This window comes from Chrysochloris asiatica, unplaced genomic scaffold, assembly GCF_000296735.1.
Source record: "Chrysochloris asiatica unplaced genomic scaffold, ChrAsi1.0 scaffold00048, whole genome shotgun sequence".
NCBI classification, from domain to species: Eukaryota; Metazoa; Chordata; class Mammalia; order Afrosoricida; family Chrysochloridae; genus Chrysochloris; species Chrysochloris asiatica.
The window spans coordinates 16997850-17003642 of record NW_006408566.1 but is presented as its reverse complement, the minus strand read 5'-3'; the positions used below and the strand labels follow the sequence as shown (position 1 = coordinate 17003642).

At 38.6% G+C, this 5793-nt stretch overlaps 1 pseudogene; it reads right to left on the bottom strand.

The window, feature by feature from the left end:
- Window positions 1-369: 369 nt before the first annotated feature.
- LOC102840199 lies at window positions 370-930 on the bottom strand (annotated as a pseudogene).
- Between the last annotated feature and the right edge of the window lie 4863 nt (window positions 931-5793).

Sequence of the window (5793 nt, the reverse complement as noted above, 5' to 3'; positions counted from 1 at the left end):
GTTTGTTTGTATGTGTTATTGTTCTATGCTTTTGCATTCCATTGGGTTAGCTTTCTTTGGAATGGACACAAATATAGGACTCTTCCAATCAAGTGGCCAGGTAGCTATTGTCCAAGTTTCTTGGCATGGACAAGTGAGCACCTCCAGTGCTGCATCAGTTTTCTGAAACCTTTCAATTTGTACTCTATTAATTCCGAGAGCCAGCTTTTGCCAGTGTCTTCAGTGCAGTTTGAATTTCTCCTTTCAATACCATGAGTTCTTGATCATCAGCCATCTCTTTTTTTGACAGGCAGATAAAGGCTTGTTTTAGTAAATGATTGATCTATATAATTGCCCAGGCCACTACGTACAGACAAGAGCGAGGAACCTTTATATCTTGGTCTCTTCCTCCTTGGACAGAGTCTTGAACTCTTCCTTCTTCACCCGGAGCCATTCTTCATTGCACTTAGGTGCTTTTTTGGTTTTAGACTTGTGGGCCTCAACCTAGTCAGCCAGGAACTTCTTGCAGGCCTTCTCTGCCTTCAGCTTGAGGATGGGTTCCATGAGAATCTAATTGTTCTTAAACAAGTTCCCCTTTACTTTCAGGTACAGGTTGTGGTACATGTGGCAGTCAATCTTAGATTCACAGTATCTTCTGAGCAGCTGGCGCGGAACTCTCATCACCTTCTCAGGTTTCGAGAATTGGCAGTACCCTTGCACTTACCTATGTCCATATGCCTGCCTTTCCGACGAGCTAAGGTATTTTTACGGCACCGAGCCCAATAATGGACAGATGATAAGGCCATCTTTGATTAGTTTCCATTTGCTGATGGATGGGAAGTTGGCATTGACAATGTCATTGGTCTCATTGGCGTCCAACCACACCTTCTTCTCGCCATAACGCAGAACACAGGACGCAAGCCTCTTCTGAAGCCTGAGCATACTCATGCCTGCAGCCACAGTGCCAAAAAGAAAGAACTCTCATATGCTATCTCTTGAAATAGATGAACATCGACCAATTCATTTTGATAATTTGTATATTCCTTCTACCTTCTTTTGATGCTTCTTGAATCATTCAGTCTTTTGCTCATAGAATCCTTCAATATTTCAAGTCTAGTCTTGATTTTTTTTTCTTCTTCACTTCTTTCAGCTTCAGTAATGCTGAGTGTGCTCTTTCATTTTGATTTTCTAACCCCAGGTCTTTGCACATTTCATTATAATTCTTTACTTTATCTTGAGCTTCCTTTTGAAATCTTCTATTAAGCCCTTTCATTACTTCCAGTTGCTTTAGCTGCTCTGTTAAAGAACAAGCTTTAGAGTCTCTTTTAACATCCCTTTTGATCTTTTCTTTCTTTTAAATGACCTATTGCTTTCTTTATGTTCATGATGTCATTTGACAATTATTCTCATTTTCAGCATTAGTGTCTAATGCACCAGATTTGTTCTTGAGACAATCTCTAAATTCGGTTGGGATATATTCAAGGTCATGTTTTGACTCTCAAAGACTTGTTTTAATTTTCTTCAGCTTCCTCCTTAACTTGCATACGAATAATTGGTAGTCTGTTCAACAGTCTGTGCCTGGTCTTGTTTTGGATGATGATAATGAGCTTCTCCAGTGTATGTTCCCACAAAAATAGACTATTTGACACCTGTGTATCCCATCTGGTAAGGTCCACATGTATAATCACATTTTATGTTGTTGAAAAAAAACGGTATTGTCAATAAATAAGTCATTGTTCTTGCAAAATTCTATCATTCAACCTTCATCCTAATTTCTAACAACAAAGCCATATTTTCCAATGACCAATCCTTTCTCATAGTTTTCAACTTTGCATTCCAATCACCAGTCATTATCATTGTATCTTTAAAAAATACATCAGTATTCCTGAACACTTAATTGTGCTCGTGAAGAATCTGTTCATGGACCAAAAGGCAGTTGTTCGAACAGAACATGGGAACACTGAATGGTTTAAAATTAAGAAGGATGTGCGACAAGGTTATATTCTTTCACCATACTAATTCAACCTGTATGCTGAGCAAATAATACAAGAAGCTGAGTTCTATTAAGAAAAACGTGTCATCAGGATTGGAGGAAGGCTCGTTAACAACTTGCGATATGCAGATGATACAACCTTGCTTGCTGAAAGTAAAGAGGACTTGAAATATTTACTGATGCAGATGAAAGACCAAAGCCTTCCATATGGATTGCATCTCAATGTAAAGAAAACAAAAATCCTTACCACTGGACCAATAAATAACATTCTTACTTACAGAGAAAAGATTGAAGTTGTCAAGGACTTTATTCTTCTTGGATCAATTATCATCACTCATGGAAGCAGCAGTCAAGAAATAAAATGATGTATTTCATTAGGCAAATCTGCTGCACAAGACCTTTTTAAAATGTTGAAGATGTCATCTTGAGGACTATTGTGCGCCTGACCTAAGCCATGGTATTTTCAACAACTTCATATGCATGCGAAAGCTGGACAGTGAATAAGAAAGAACATAGAATAATTGATGCTTTTAAGCTCTGGTGTTGGAGGAGATTATTGAAAGTACCATAGGCTGCCAGAAGAACCAACAGATCTGTGTTGAAAGATGTGCAGCCAGAGTGCTTCTTGGAGGCCAGGATGGTCAAACTTCGTCTCTTATACTTCGGACATATTGTCAGGAGGGACCAGTCACTGGAGAAGGATATCATCTTTGGTAAGGTGGAGAGTCAGAGAAGAAGAGGAAGACCCCCAGTGAGATGGATTGTCAAAATGGCAGTATCAATGGGCTCAAGCATGACAACTATTTTGAGGTTGGCCCAGGACCGGGCAGTGTTTCATTCTGTTGTACATATGGTCGCTATGAGTAGTACTGACTTGATTGTACCTAACAACAAATAACAACAACAATCATTTAATGAGGTTCTTTATTTGCAAGAAATCTAGAATACTAATTTTTGAGGATTAATTCAATTTGTGAAAGCAAACACACCACACAGGTAGCTTTGGAGCTGGGAATGGCTTTGTATGTTTGCATAATTTGTCAGTCCACAGTTTTCTGATCCACTGTACACTGCTATGTAATCTCATATTTCTCTTTCTTGGTGTTGAAGATCTAGCCTTCTTGGTGCCTGGGCTTCTGCAGCATCTTCTTCTTGAAGTAAAGTCTGTCATGGTGTCCACTGAGTATGATCCAGTAGTGATGCTGGACCACAATCTTCTGACATGCTGACTGAAGGATTTTTTGCTGTGACTCTACAGCTTCTGAAGCACATCTTCAGTAGGATACTACATAGATGTTTTGTGCAGTTTAACCAATAGGGTACCAACATTACTGTCACCACCAACTAACTTTATGATAGTAGCAAGAATCTTCTCCCTTTTCTTCTTTTTAATCCTGGATCTAGCAGCTGATACTTCCTTTGGTACATGGCCTTTCTGAAATACAAAGCTGATTGGGAAAACCTGCCAATTCTTCTGACAAGGGCAGGACTTTGGCTGCTCTGGGGCTTGCCTTTCTTGGATTTTTGCCCTTGAGGTGAATCTTCTTAGCTTTGGCACTGGCATCTACTTTTTTGACTTTAGACTTCTTTCTCTTGGTAGCTGGCTTCTTAGCCTTTTCACCAACCATCTTGCAAGATGGAAAATAGTTTAGCATTACATCTTGATTGCATGTTTGATCAGCTTCAGACTGAAGGCGTTAACAGAATCATTCAATTTCATATTACCACTGGCTTTAGTGTTTGGTAAGTATAATTGAATAATATTGGTACTAACTGGTCTGCCTTGCAGACATATGGATGACACTGTACTTCAATACATCATGAGATGTCCTTTTTAATGATGAATGTGACATCATAAATCTTCCATTTGCCATTCTTGGCACAGTGAACCATATTATTGTTCTATTCACATTGGCCAATGCCAGTCCATTTCAGCTCCTAATGCTTAGGATATTGATCTTTATAAGTGCCATTTGATTTCTGAAAACTTCCAATTTTCTTAGATACATACTTTGTACGTTCCAGGTTCTGATTATCAATGGCTGTTTGCAGCTGTTTCTTCTCATTTTGAGCTGTGCCTTAACAGCAATGAAGGTCCTAGAAGCTTTGTTTCTTCCATGTCATTAAGGTCAACTCTACTTTGAGGACGCAGCTCTTTCCTGCTGTATTTTGAATGCCTTCCAACCTGAGGAACTCATCTTCTGGCACATATCAATTATTTCACTGCTATTCATACGGTTTTCAGTGACTAACCATTTCGAAGTGATCAGTCTCTCCTCCATAGTCTGCGTTAGTCTGGAAGCTCCATTGAAACCTGTCCATCATGGGCAACCCTGTTGGCATTTAGATACCATAGCTTCCAGTATTATAGGAACACACAAGCTGCCACTGTATGAAAAACTGACAGAGAAGTGGTGGAATAAAACTGATACTGTACTTTAAATCCTATTGTATTACTTATAGCTGTTTTCAAAAGAATAAAAACCTAAAGGAAAGGAGAGGAAATGTTTGGGGCTTGCCCTAATACCGAATATTTGGTTCTATATGTTGAATAGCCACATCTCATTAACAGCTATCACCTGTCTGTCAGTGAAGACCTGTGTGTTGCTATGATGCTAAAAATACTTCAGCTGAGTGTTTTTAACATCATCCAGACTAAGATAGATTAGAAAAAAAGGGCCCGTGATACACTTCCAAAATTAACTCATTGAAATACCGTAGATCACAATTGTTGGATTTGGAAATAATTATAGGAATGGTGTAGGACAAGGGAGCATTTTATTTCCTTGTCTCCATGAGTTGAGTCATCTTGAGTTGGGAGATTGATTTGAAGATAGCTAACAATGACAACAAACAGCAACAACTATGTTACAGGCACTAATTTAGATGTGAATCTCAGGGAAGGGAGCCAGAAAGAGAAGGGCCTATAGACACAGCAAATGGCAGAGTAATTTGGTCAATTACAATACCACCTTAATATGTAAATCAGGTTTACAGTTCTCAAACTTGAAATGCTTTCATAGCTTCCCATGCCTTAGAGCAGTGTTCTTCATATAGGTGTGACATTCAGAGGTTCATTGTAGAACAGGAAGAACATATTGAGACATATAGTTCTATTTATATTTATAATGTGTTCCTAATTCTTCCTGTTGCATATTTAATAAAATACATATTCTATTAGTAATGCATGTGCATTTATAAATTGATGAATCTACACATATTGGGGTATTATGTCAATGTATTATGGATGCAATAAGTGTTCAAACAAAGGTTTGGTGAACTATAAACCTATATACTATTAGATACCTGTTCAATACTTTAGCCTGATCTTTGCAATAAATCATTCTTTCAGTCAATATTTATTAAAGGCTTACTAGTGCCTTCAATTAAGCAGAGAATTACACTGTTGAACAAGAATGGTAGAGTCCTGTCCCTCAGGAAATTTACTTTTCAGCAGGAATTGGTGGCAAGGAACCTAATCCTGCCTAATGGCTAGGGGAAGACCTCTTGAAAAAGTCATATTTGAGTTCTAAAGATGAACTCTTCCCTGCCATAACAAATTACTGGAAGTTTTTGGAGTTTGTCCAAGACTCCTTTTACAAGTTAGTCCTGTACTGCTGAAAGTTCTCCCTACAGCCACACACCAACTCTTTCATCTCTAACTTCTCATTCTCATCTTAGATTCTGCTGAAAACTATGAATTTTCCTTCTGCTTTTATAGTGACACTTGTTGTTGTCAGGTGCCATCAAGTCGGAACCGACTCATAGCGACCCTATGCACAGCAGAACGAAACAATGTTCGATCCTGGGCCAACCTCACT